At 42.7% G+C, this 12,916-nt stretch overlaps 1 protein-coding gene across 2 annotated transcripts in view; it reads right to left on the reverse strand.

Annotated features, from left to right (window-relative positions):
* The window catches only part of LOC119137578 (receptor-type tyrosine-protein phosphatase F-like), a 115,544-nt gene extending 106,534 nt beyond the window's left edge, over nucleotides 1-9,010 (reverse strand). The window contains exons 1-2 of one of the 2 annotated variants that reach the window (XM_037277004.1): nucleotides 8,967-8,981; nucleotides 8,770-8,846 (exon numbers count right to left, since the gene is read on the reverse strand). The gene's annotated coding sequence lies outside the window, so the exon portion shown is untranslated. Of the gene's footprint in view, nucleotides 1-8,769 lie in introns of both variants that reach the window. The other variant, XM_037277003.1, reaches the window with a different exon arrangement.
* Nucleotides 9,011-12,916: the final 3,906 nt, after the last annotated feature.

Genomic DNA, 12,916 nt, shown 5'->3' on the forward strand with positions numbered 1-12,916 from the left:
TTACACATTAAGCAGCCAAGAAAGAAAAAGAGCAAGCCAAGAGACACTGGTGCGCTCAATAGATTCCCCCCCACCTTTTTTATCTATTTGCACACAGAAAAGGGTAGAGGAATTAGTCAATTAGTGTCAATCGGTGACTTCTTGAGTTGTTTTTTTAAAAAATATATATTTATAAATATTAACAATGTTAGACAAACTGGAAAACAAATATTTTTAGAGAAATGTGCTCCAAATTTTACACTAAAACTTACTAACATCTATTATGTGCTTGACAGATTTAGAAAAGGTGAGTACCGTATTTTCCGGACTATAAGGCGCACCGGACTATAAGGCGCACCTTCAATGAATGGCCCATTTTAAAACTTTGTCCTTATATACGGCACACCGGACTATAAGGCGCACCATGTCAGATTTTTAATCCAAATCAAATCATTCTCCATTTTATCTTTTTTATTTCAACTTCAGATGCAACAAATTACTTTATAATCACATAATAATGATCCATAGTCTTTTTGATTCATGATTCATAGTCTTCAGCGGGCTACTTATGATTGATTTCATGACACAATGCTTCGGGCCAGTTTACATTTAGGAATTTGGTCCATATATAAGGCGCACCGGACTATAGAGTGCACTGTCGGCTTTTGAGAAAATCTTATGTTTTTAGGTGCGCCTTGTAGTCCGGAAAATACGGTAGTTGTACTAGGTTTTTTTTTTGTGTCTTATAACATTGTTGAATAAAATGGAGCTGCATTAATTTCTGTCTCAATGCTGAGTACAATACGTCTGAAGCGACAAAAAAAATGTACTCGCGTTGTAGTCAAGACAACGCAAACAGACGTTAGCTAGGTCTTGTGAGTACCACCGGGACCCAAGCGAGACTAAGACTCTTGGAACACTCGGTATTGTAATGCCCTTACCTTGAGGTGAGATGCACATTGTTACCCAACTACCACTTAAAGAGACTGCAAAGTAATAAGCTTCCCCACTCGAGTTGAAAACGAGCGTCCTTTAAAGGCATTACAGGTCCGACCGCAGTGCCAGTAAAATTGGGCGTTTTACTTCAAAGTTCACGCTCGATACACTTCGAGTGGGTTCGCACTTAATTAAATACTCCACGGAGTAAAGTGTGCCTGTAAATACTAAATGAATTAATCCCATCGCTCGTCGGAATGATGCAAACAACATCGACTCGAGACGTTGGCAAAAATGTCATTCAGCCGTAATGCTTCCTTCCCGTTCCGATAATAGGAACGTCATGAATAAATGTCTCTCAATAAAAATGAAGCGAGGTACCTGCGCGCGTTCTCAAATCAAATTTCATGCTTTTTAAACCCCAGCCTTGAAAATCAAGAGTCTATGTTCAAAGCATGAAAGTGCACATTAGCACGGCAGGCAGAGATGTTTGACACCAATCACCATATTTATGAGTACGATGACATTCCAGTGCGAGGGAATGTCGTCTATGAGCGTGACACTGACCAAAGGCCGTCTGGAATTTAATGAGAAAAAATAGTTTCATACATGTAATGGAGGCACAAACTTTGGACTTAGTTTCTGTTTCAGGCTGAATAAATTACCATAGAAATATATGTCGGTGAGTTTAAGTATTGATGAATTAAGTTCACATCCAAAAGTGTGGCAGCAATTTGAAAGCTGGACTTGAAAGAGTTCGAATCGAAAATACACACATACCAAGATGAATAGCAGCTCATTTTATCAATTCAGTAGCGAGGCACGTTTGCAGATAAGAGGGGGGAAAAAAATTAAAAAAGTGAAATGTTACTGCTGGTGGACAAATTGAATCTCACTGTCAAATATTTGGCTTGTTCAGTCACCACAACAACATCAGCTTTAGCTGCAAATGGCCATTCCAAGTAGAGTTTAAAACAAATGCACGAAATATCTCACATCCCGTCTGTGCTCGTCGACAATGAATATCCTATAAATTCAATTTAACTTTGAAAAAGTCCAAAGTATTTGCCCATACAGCCCTGTGACCTCACACTACGATATTCCATTAACTTTCCACGTGCAGTCAGGGACGTTTCCACCATATTTCAGCTCCACACTTCTTTTGTCACCTTGAAATGTATTCATCACAAAGGATATGCTGATAATGTGCAAAGGCGTGCGGGACGGTCATTTATAATATGAAAGGCGGTATTTAGCCGCCACCAGAACAAGTCAACATGCCGACACCGCATTCAAAGCCAGTTCATTTGATGTTTTCCTATTTATGTTACGCGGCGATAAGAGTGGAACGGTATAAAGCCAGGTCATTGACGTGTAAAGTATTGCGGATTTAGTCTTATCGCAATAGCTATGATTAATTCCTCTACCAGAAAACAAGGCCGACTTACAGCATACAACTCTGTCTTTTCAAAGATATTTTCATCGTAGCGAGAGGACTAGCGTGTAGAGATCTTCGCCAAGGTCAAACAAAACCTGATCAATAAGACACTGGAATGAAAAACACAAATTCAGTCAACTATCCTCCCATCCAATACGAGTCGTTGACAGGCAAATTTCCAAACGGCTTCTTCTTTGGCTATTGTTAGCTTGAGCTACATCGATCTGTGTATGGTTAATGTATAGTATTTAAATGCATAATAATAGCATCTGTGCGAGGACGCATGAAAGTAATTATGGCTTCCAATGACAAATGGATACCTAAGAGCTGCAATCACCCTTTTATGGTCCGCTTGTTGTCACACGTCGGCGTCATTCAAAGACTAACGGCTAATTTATCCGCTTCGTTGTGACCCGCGTTTAAACATTGAGACTTTGGTTGGGTGAAATATTTTTTTGTTGATCATCTGCTCAAAATAGTGTTCAAAATTAACGCTTACTGCTTTACCGAGACAAAATATTGGTGATTGGTGCTAAAAGAACATTTCCGCCAGTCAACGGTCCCGTTGTTAAAAATAAGATTGTCATCATACAGCGAGGATACGGAAGAGGCGCATGTAAACAGGGCGGGATTGAAATAAACAAGCCTGTCTTTATCGGCGTGATGCATTGCCTGACCATGAGCTGTCGTGTGACATGATGCGATGCTGTCAACGCTAATGATCTCTGACGGCATTACAGCGCTGTCAGGAGGACACAGTCGGCACTCAAAGCCAAGGCCCCCGGTTGTGAGGGACCTGTCATCTCTCTTCCTCGCCGCCAAACGCTCCCACTCCTTTAAACTCCTTTTTATCCGCCGCATCAGCGGAGACTGCAAGGCGCGCACTTTCTCGTCGTCAGCTACGCCGCTACTGGCTGATCAACAATGTTTTTGCTCGTGCGCCAAATAAGGTGATAAGAAGGCGGTCCGTTGCCAAGTGTAGCGAGGCGATGTTCGCTTGGGCTGTCAGTCAGTACGTCCTGACAAAGTTCCTCGATACTTCACTCCAATTCTTCACCGTCAGCGTGATTTGCACAATTGACGGAGCACTACAATATTAGCCTCCCATTATCTATCGACTTAATATTTGAGCCAGAACTAGAAATAGTGAAGACACAAAATGGGAGATTTTTTTCTCTGTATGTGTGGAATTTTGTGCTTATTACGGGTGTGCAGTGTGCTCAAAAAAAAAAGTGTATAAAATGAATGACAATTTTCTATTCTTTTCATTTCTACTTCATGATTGTAAAATGACCACCAAAGGCAGCCAATACCTTGAAATAAGGCTGGTATCGGTACCAATACCTAGTATCGGTATTCGCGCCCATCCCTAATCATAAAGAACTTTGTTAATTCAGAAGTGCATATCAAACTCGTGGCCTTTTGCAATAATCAATACCCAAGGAGGCCTCAATTTCAAAAAGGTCAGCCACCTCCGCAATTAATTCTGCCGTGAGAAATTGCTGTTAGCTTAACATTCCGTAGCCGGCCAACCCGCAGAACCGACGCCTTGCTGGTGGCAGCCGAGTAGCTTATGCCTCAAGTCACATTCATCAACAATTAATTCCACACAATTGAGCAAATCCTTAACAACCAATTAATCGATTACCGTGGCCGTTCCTTGCGGCGGCAAAACATGAAATCCCATTTATCTGCAAAAGCCCTAACAATCTCTGAGAGGGAAATTGGACGTCTGTGCCGCCACAAATGTAGCCACGGTGATTATGGGAGTTTGGGGGTCATTTTAAATGTCACAAAGCTGTGAGTGATGAAGGGAGACGCCGGAAAGAAGTGTCTGCACGCATCGATTTGCTATGCGCTGCGGCTAATGTAGCGTGCTGCTAATGAAAATGGAGAATCGGTGGCTGAGCTCGCTGTGACAATCGGCTCATTGCTCATCGCAGACAACGGTTAATCTGCATCGCTTGTGCGTGCGTGTTTGTGTGTGTGTGTCACATTCGCACTTGCATATTTGATGAAGGCTGTACGCGTGACATTTAAGTTGGGCCTCATAAAGACAGCGGACTGTTTGACCTTATGTGATATTCAGCATCCGTCCAGGTAGAGTCTGTTTATTTGTGTGCAAATTTAATCAGGCGCTAACTTGAAAGGAGCCGCTGGGCGAGGACCAAAACAAAACCAAAGAGGCCAGCGAGTGTGTATGAAAAATGAGCGTGCACAATTGCTGACTTGGCAATTACTGTAGACACGAGAATGTTTGGCCTTTAATGAGTCATAAAAACCTCACTTATGCATTACTGTGCATCATCATTATTTCATTCCGTAATCATTATTTTACACGGCTGGCGGAGAGCCAGTATCATGATCAATTTTACTCAAACCCTCAACGTTCTAAAACAAAAAAAAAAGGAGAACATAGCGTGTTACGTCTCATCTGAAGCGGTTTCTCTGTGGGATAGCGCCAAACAAAAGCACCCTCGAATTTACACAATGCGGCGAAAACAAGCAATTATGCCACAGTGTCAAAAACAAGAGGGATCACTTGAGCTAAACAAGCACACCGACGTATTGTTCAAATGGCATTCGGGTAAATAGACGCACAGAACGTTTGCGTTTGTGCGCCGTTATTAGCTCAAGCAAGCGGAGCTGAAGGATGCCTTAGACATTGTTAGCCGTACAACGCTGTCACTTTTCTTTTGTTGTCAAACTAGCATTTCCGGCCAATGCTAGGATTTAAGATGGCAGTTAAAAAAATTCATTTCCAGTTTGACAGCTAAACACGTTAAGCTACAACGCTAAGATTGTTTTACTCAAACTTTGTTAAAAGATAATGAACTGTACTCTTAATTTTTGAAAAAAAATCAAGTTCTCTGGAAATTTTTAGTGCATTGAAGTGGCCGTTCTAACCTGACTAGCATTTTGACAGACATTTTTGAGAAACGTCAAGTTTTGAGTTTATGCTATCATTGCCTCTCGTTTTTAAACATTAGCATTTTCACCTAACAATTGTTTTGCCATAAAACATGCTGCTCATACTTACTCCATCAAAGCTTGCTTGCATGCATGCTGTTGCCTACATCATATATTTATGAATCAAGCAGTACAAAAAATAAAAACGAGTCAGCGAGTTCAGGGAAGCCTTGCTCGGCACGAGGTTAATTCCTCTCCTAATACCGCTGAAATGAATCACCCTTTTCCTAATCCACTATGACATATGGATCATCAGCACATTAATTCATAAATGATTGGATTTTGCAGGCGATTTGTTAGAGTCGCTTACAAACTTGATTACAGGTGGAACAAACGTCCACCGTTCACGGATTCCTCATCAAGGAGAAATTGCGTTGGTGAAAAGTTGGCGTTGGAGGAGAAGCGAGGCCTTCCGACGGGCCCTCGATAATATCGTGTTTTTCCTCAAGCCGCTTCCTCCGTATGCCTAATCGCCACCTTGCCGACGGACAACTCTTCTTTAATGAGAAACAGACAGAATTGATTAACACTTAACCTCGCAATGTCGTCGTCCACGCTCAGCAAAAAACAACACGGTCGGCAGTCAAGCTCGGAGGAAAACAAGATACTTCTTAGGTCTGTTTCCACTTTTTGCCTCATTGCAGGGGTGCCCTATAAAAACCGCTGGTGTAAATGGTTGATAATGCCACCAGCGGAGTCTTGAATGAGAGCTGGTTTCAATCAGCAGTCAAATTGCTCCCGCATTACCCTCGACAAGAGCAGTAAATCACTGCCTCCATGCCGCTGACGTCAAAGAGCGAGCGAGCCCCACCAAACAGAACCCTCTCCCTATCCGGGGATCCTAAACAGGGCAGCAGCTTTATCAGCTGTCTAAATCGGAATATTTCATGCGGTAATCTATTATGTGGGTCGGAATCACAAGTGGACTCAACTAGAGCTTGTGGCTTGCTACCAAGCGTCAATCCCTTCATAGCTCCAGTTCTGGTTAAAAACAGGCCTTGGGTTGTCCGTGCCAACGCCCCACCCAAAGAGTTGGCGATCCCACCCACCACAAACCAACAAAACCTCTCATTAGAGAGAGCCGGGGGGCCTTGAAATGACCAAGAATTTACCAGTAGGGAACAAATGGGAGTTGGCCATGCCCGACGGTTTCTCACCGTGTGGGCCCACTGAGTAGATTGACCTACTCCCCCACACCCCGGCCTGATATCGCCAAGCCCGGATGAGGAGGCCGAGGCAGATGCTCTGGCGGGCAGCCCGGGCCGAGCCTTCTAGGAAATAACCCTTCGCAAGCGGCTCACAAGTGGCGTGCGCGTAATCAGGTCAGCGAGCAACAGATGCATTTGGGAAGCAACGGGTTCAAAGTCTGACTGGGCTGGAGACAAAAGGTTAAGGCTGAAGATAATCACTCTGCTTTCATGAAGGACTACAGAGTAATTCATGTTAAGAGGCTAAAATCAGAGGGTAATTTTAAGATAAACAACGGCTCGAACTGATTACTTGATGAAAATACCGTAGTTGTCGATTAACCTCGATTAGTTGTCGATTCGTCGATTCATTTTGACACCTCTAAATATAAATGCATCCTCAAGTAAGTAAAGTGGCCAATTGAGTACTGCAATGTACTGTAAGCATGCATTCGCTGAAAATTCAACTGTTTCCTTTTAAGTGTCAGCCAACAACAATCATTCACGCATTCAGCAAGTCCTCAGCAGGCTGCCAAGCAAACAAATAATAACCTCCCGATTCCTCGACAGCAACTCTAAAGCTTGAGCCACAACGCCTACTTTGAGCCATTAGCAACTACCAACATCCCACAAAACGTCTGCATCAACACAGCGTGCCGTAATAAAAAGCAAAACGATCACGAGGGGGGGAAAAGAAATTTAATTTCTGCGGCATAGCGCACTGGAGGATTACATGGTGGAATATTTGGCCACCGTATAACAACATCCAAATAGCACCAGCTGCCTGCGCAATGTTTTACAGTAGACTGAGGCCTCGTATGGCGCTTGTAATGTAGTCAGCAGAACACAGCGGTAGGACAGCTTGATAACAAAGTGCCACCATGAATCTAAATGACAATGCACCATTTTGTCTCGCAGGAACTCAAGGTTAAGCGGGGCACGCGGAGTGCGCTTGGTCTTTAAATCCGACATCCTGAAGTGTTTCGAACTGGTTTCAAAATGATTCGAGAAGACGGCGTATCGGTCGTCTGTGGGCTTTGAATGCTAATGCTAAAAACAGTGCTAACAGAAGTAGAAATGTACTTCTTTTTAATTTCACCACAGAGCTCTGAAGAGATCCAATTTATTAGGTTTTCTTTTCCTCTTGAGGCTATCATGATGCACATCCAAATTGCATCACATGATCCAAAGAGTGTGAATCATGCCCCAAGTGGAATCAACATGCCATGCCTTTTGCGGACAGTAGACGTTAGGTCACCCATTTGAAACAGGCTAAGCCCAGCTTTCAGAATCCCGCACAAGCAGCCGAGGCCTTGCTTTGTTTTTTCTTCTTCTTCTTTTTAGATGCATCTGACGCAATTTCAAGAAACTATAAAGCTACACTCTCCTCTATTGATGTCTGCATGATGTTGGCGAGACCATCCGGGTTTCGACTATGGGGATGATTCCGCATGCAACCTGCAAGATTGCCATGCAGCACACCGCGGGCATCGCTCTAAAACCTTCCCGTGTGCATCGAAAAACACCCCCCTTCCTCTTCATCCTCCCCTTTCTCCTCCTCCTCCTCCTCCTCCATCCTCTTCTTTTCCCAGATTGGATCCAGCCTTGAGGATCGCTGTGGGCTATCACTACTGAGCTTCTATCTATGCATCAGCACAATTATAGACAAAAGAACAAGTGAAGGCATTGTGGTGGTGATTGACAGGTGTCAGCAACATTCACAGCTTCTTCTTGATGCATGTGACGTCACGACTGCGGGCATGCACGCGCACTCACATCCACAATCACACACTTTTAATGAACAAGACGACGACACGTTTCACAACATTGGATAAACCATTGTGGCTCTTTATATATTTATCTGTTTGTTTATTTATTTTAAATCCTGAGCAGGCTACGTCATTAACGGCTTGCTTATTAAACTCATTGGGCGAATATTCCGTTTTATTTTTTTCCGCACTAGTATCGCGGCGTAGTTGTCGAAACTCACCAAGAGGGAAGAATTTAATCGCAACAATGACGACAAGTGTGCGGAAAGTTCGAGAAAATTAACTCGACGACAGGTACGCCATTAGCTGTTGCGGCTTCGGGAGGTCAGCAACACCGGGGCTGACCTTCGCTAAATGTTACACCCCTCCGAGCCCCCTCTCCGGCTCCAAACTGTTCCGTGACACCCCCCAAACCAAACCCGAAACCCGCACAGCAACAACCGCCAGCACAAGTTAAGTTAAAGAAGCAAATTGGTTGCGGAGCACTTACGGAGTCTCCTCGTTGTCGCCGCCGACGTTGGCATGTCTTCCCCCCCCTCCACCACCTTTGGCGTTCCGCGTCTTCCACTTCGGAGCCAGCGAGGGGAAATCCACGTCACGGGGACCAAAATTGAAAGAGTAAAAACAGTCCAAAGGGTTTGCGATGAATTGAGAGTATGTAAGGAGAAAAGAAAGACAAGGTCCTACCCCAACCCGGTCGTGGAGACAAGTGAGCGGATCTATTAGGTGCCCGCACATGCGCATGGGCACAACCCCCCCCCCCAACAAAAAGAAAAAACCTCCCGAAAAACACAAAAGTATTCTGTTATTGCTCAGGTGGACATTTAAAATATACGCACCCGCTTCCCTCAATGAAGTAGTTAAGTCAAGAAGAGGGAGAGAGTCGAGTATGTCTCCCAGCCTCTCCTCAGTCACGCTTCTCGCCGCCTCGGAGGAGAGACGACTTTGCTTCGGTCGGTCGACCGGCAGGGGCTTCGGCTCCACTCGGCAATCTTCGGCACTATTCGCGAAATCCAGGGGAAAATAACAGCTCGCTGTTTCCAAAGGCACTGTTTCTCACGTTATGCTTCATCGACAAATGAGTCATTTATTGATTAAGTGTTGTGAAAAACATACATCCATTTTTATTTCAAATTGGAATAAAGTACAAGTGTAAACACGCAGTGTGTCAAACTGTCCCATACACATAAGAAGCCACTTAAACAAGAGCATTGAAATAACAATACAACACAGAACAATGAGGGGTTCTGGAGCAAATTAAATACAAGATTCCTTCAGAGCATAAAATGCCCATTACATTACTTCCCGCAAATAGAATGCCCTTCCCCAACCCATCTTTCCCCACTAAAATCCCATTTGTCATCCTTGCTCTCACCTTGTGAAGGCTCAGGGCAACGCTGTAATTTATAATTTATACGCACAAGCAGGCCAACTTTTGCCTGCCTCTTTTGCTGAAAATAGTTTTTTAAGAGATGGCGGAGGCGGAGACATCCGCTTTTTACTTTACATTTTACTTCACGCAAAAAAAAATAATTAAAAAAAGCAAAGCATTTGTGTCGTCAAAAAGTCTTTCATCTTTAAAGTACCAAGGCTATATCAGCATTGCAAAATCCATAATGCCATCAAACCATCTGGCAAGAAAGCATGGACGCGGTCAACGGCGACACAGGGACTCGACTTGCCTTGTAAGTGCGTACCCACTCAAGCGTTTCACCATGCAGGTGACGCCTCCCCTAATGAGGAACTTGAATGTCTTAAGAATTCTAACAGCTCACCTACACCCACCTTTCTTCACCTCAGCATGATCAATCATTAACTCAGTGGACCTTCCACTGAACCGCAGCCTTTTCCATCTGCCGCTGAAAATCAGCCTAACCTAGCGAACTTGAGCGCGTTTACGAAATATAATATTGACTTAATGTGCATTGTCTCTTTAATACCCCCCTCAAAAAAAAATACTTATCCAATTTCTACCAAATCTGTTCTACATACACTAAATAGGTTTGTGTATCTGAGAGAGTATCACAAGGAAAATCTCCCAACATAACTACAGTTAATCATAAATACAAGCATCAAAACATAGTTGAGCTCCTGGAAAATTGAAAGACTCCATCGAATGGCTGCAATTGCTAAATAATAAACAGTATTGTGTTGTGGTGCCTCTTAATTGAAATCTGGAAGAAGAGAAAATACTCTGATTGTCCAAATACGTTTAGACCTAATTGTCCATGAACAATCCCAAATGAGTCTCATCTATATGGCGGTTACGGTGAACCCTGCAGTTAGCTACTAAGAGGGACTTTATCTCCTCTTAAGTGCACAAATGATAACCTTGGCCAGCACACAGTGTTCCTCTCAGACAATTAAGAGCATTATTGATAAGGCCAAGCAAGCCATTATGCAGTGTATTTGCCAAAAAGAAAAAAAAAACATTCCTTGCAGAAGATGTTTAGCCTTTCTGATTGACAACACCAGCGCTATCATATCACTCTTAAGTAGACCTTCAACCTAAGTTGAGCTACTGAGCATCTCTTCCTTTCGTTGGTCATCCATTCACTCGGTTCTCATTTACTGCATTGACGTCGGACCTCGCAAACTGGCTTGCGAGCGTGACACCTTGGGAAAGAAACTTGGGATCCCTTTTATTGGCTGCACCTGCTTTATTAATATTTTATTGATCTCTGTGGGGAAATAAGAGAAAGGGGGAAATTAATGTAAATAGATTCATTTTGGTCCCGGAGCCTTCTCACTTGATAAGTGACGGCTGGAAGGCTAATTTATCAGGGTTACTTTGCAGTTACTTTGCCGTGCCACAAGATGTCAAAAAAAAAAAGGATATAAAATTTGAGGGTAACAATATCACATTTTATCATAATTAGTCGCTAGAAGCGTCCAAAAAATATCAAATAGCAATATTGTTATCATTCAGTCATCTACCAGCCGTTAACTTGTTGTGGTTTTCTCGCCCTGATCCTAAAACAACAAATGATGATTTATTTCAAAAGGAAAATCAACTTTTTCAGAGCAGGGAAAAAAAGTAGAATTATGATTTTGCTTCTGTAACTCCTGAATTTCCCCGCTGAATTTGCTCGTGTTAGCATATTAGCCAGACGACAACAGTCATCAACCCGTATTTTGGATTTGGCTGACAAAACTACGGAAAAATCCAAGTGGAGGAAATGACTGCAAGTTAACACAGAAACCACATGGACTCAGATATAATCACATGCTAACTTTGACAGTGAAAACTAAATTATTGACTTGCCTGGAATACATGCCTGTGCACAATTACTGGTTTCAGGCTGGTTTCCATACAACGTGTAATGATGAGTGATAATTCCGGCGATATGAGACTGGTGGCCCGCTGCGTTGTCGAGCCGCAACTCGAATCCATTTTCTGTCAGGCGGCGTAATTGCTTTTGATTACCTCTGGAAAAGTGGAATCACATTCCTCCGAATTCAGCATCACTTGGCGTTTAAAACACAAGACTGTTATCTCATGGAACACTTGCAAATTAGTTTTTCCCTTCGCACTCCACAGAGAAAACAAAAAAGCCCATTAAAGTCTCCATCTGGAAGAATCTGTCACTTCCAATTCCCCATTGCCTCTTTTGGAGATAAGGTGTACGTTCTCGTCTCTCAACTTTTTTTTTTTTTTTTTGATCTGGTAATTACAAACACTTATGTAGATCGATTTTGTTTTAGTAATGAGATTAATTGGCACTGTAATTAAATCCTCATCATGATCATGTTCACTGTACAGTTTAGTTTTCCCTACCTCATTGATTGATTGACAGTTTCGGTATACGATGTTAGAGTTTGGTCACACTCATTGACTGCCATAATCAATTGTTTTGGATTTATGACAGTTTGACCGGCCCAGGAAATTCCCGATGACCCCTACGGCCCAGAGTTCAGATGCTATGAAAAAGGCTGATCCGTTACAGCTTAAAATTTCAATTACAATTTGTTCTTGGACGCTGAACAAATTCTGCACTCAAATGTATTTCAGATTAAGATCTGCGATTGTAACTTTAAAGCCTCGGTGCACTTGGATAACACATCTAACCAAAAGTCTTGAGCAGAGTTTTAATCAAGACTTTTAAGAAAAAATGAACGGATGATTCAATGAGGCAGGAAAAGGCAGTTAATGGAAGTTAATGACCAGAACACACGAAGGAGTGCTTTGTATCATTAACCAAGACGCGGCCAAATATGTTAATGATTGCGATTATGCCTTCCGCCAGTGCTTGGACACGTTGAACAGATTATGCTAATGTTGTATCAGTGTGTATCAAAGGCAGGAAAATGCGAGCAAGGGTACATTTCTGTTAAATTGTTGTCACACAGATGAAAGAATAGAATTAGGTCAGCGGCATCAATCTCAGTTTGCTGGATTTTAAATAGCTAGCACTGCAAAAAGACATTTCTGTTAGCATTAGATAAATTCCTCAGTGACGCTAAGCTAGAGATGCAGCGCAAATTTATGCAAAAAGTGGTTGAGATTGCGACCACGTTATAAAGGCCAGAGAACTGAAGAGTAAGAAAAAAAATACAAAATTAGGTGGGCAACAGGAAAACCATGATGGAAAATGAGGAAAAAAATGACAAAGCCTAACAACAATAGTGCCTACAAC

This window comes from Syngnathus acus, chromosome 17 (assembly GCF_901709675.1).
Source record: "Syngnathus acus chromosome 17, fSynAcu1.2, whole genome shotgun sequence".
In the NCBI taxonomy this organism is placed as follows: domain Eukaryota; kingdom Metazoa; phylum Chordata; class Actinopteri; order Syngnathiformes; family Syngnathidae; genus Syngnathus; species Syngnathus acus.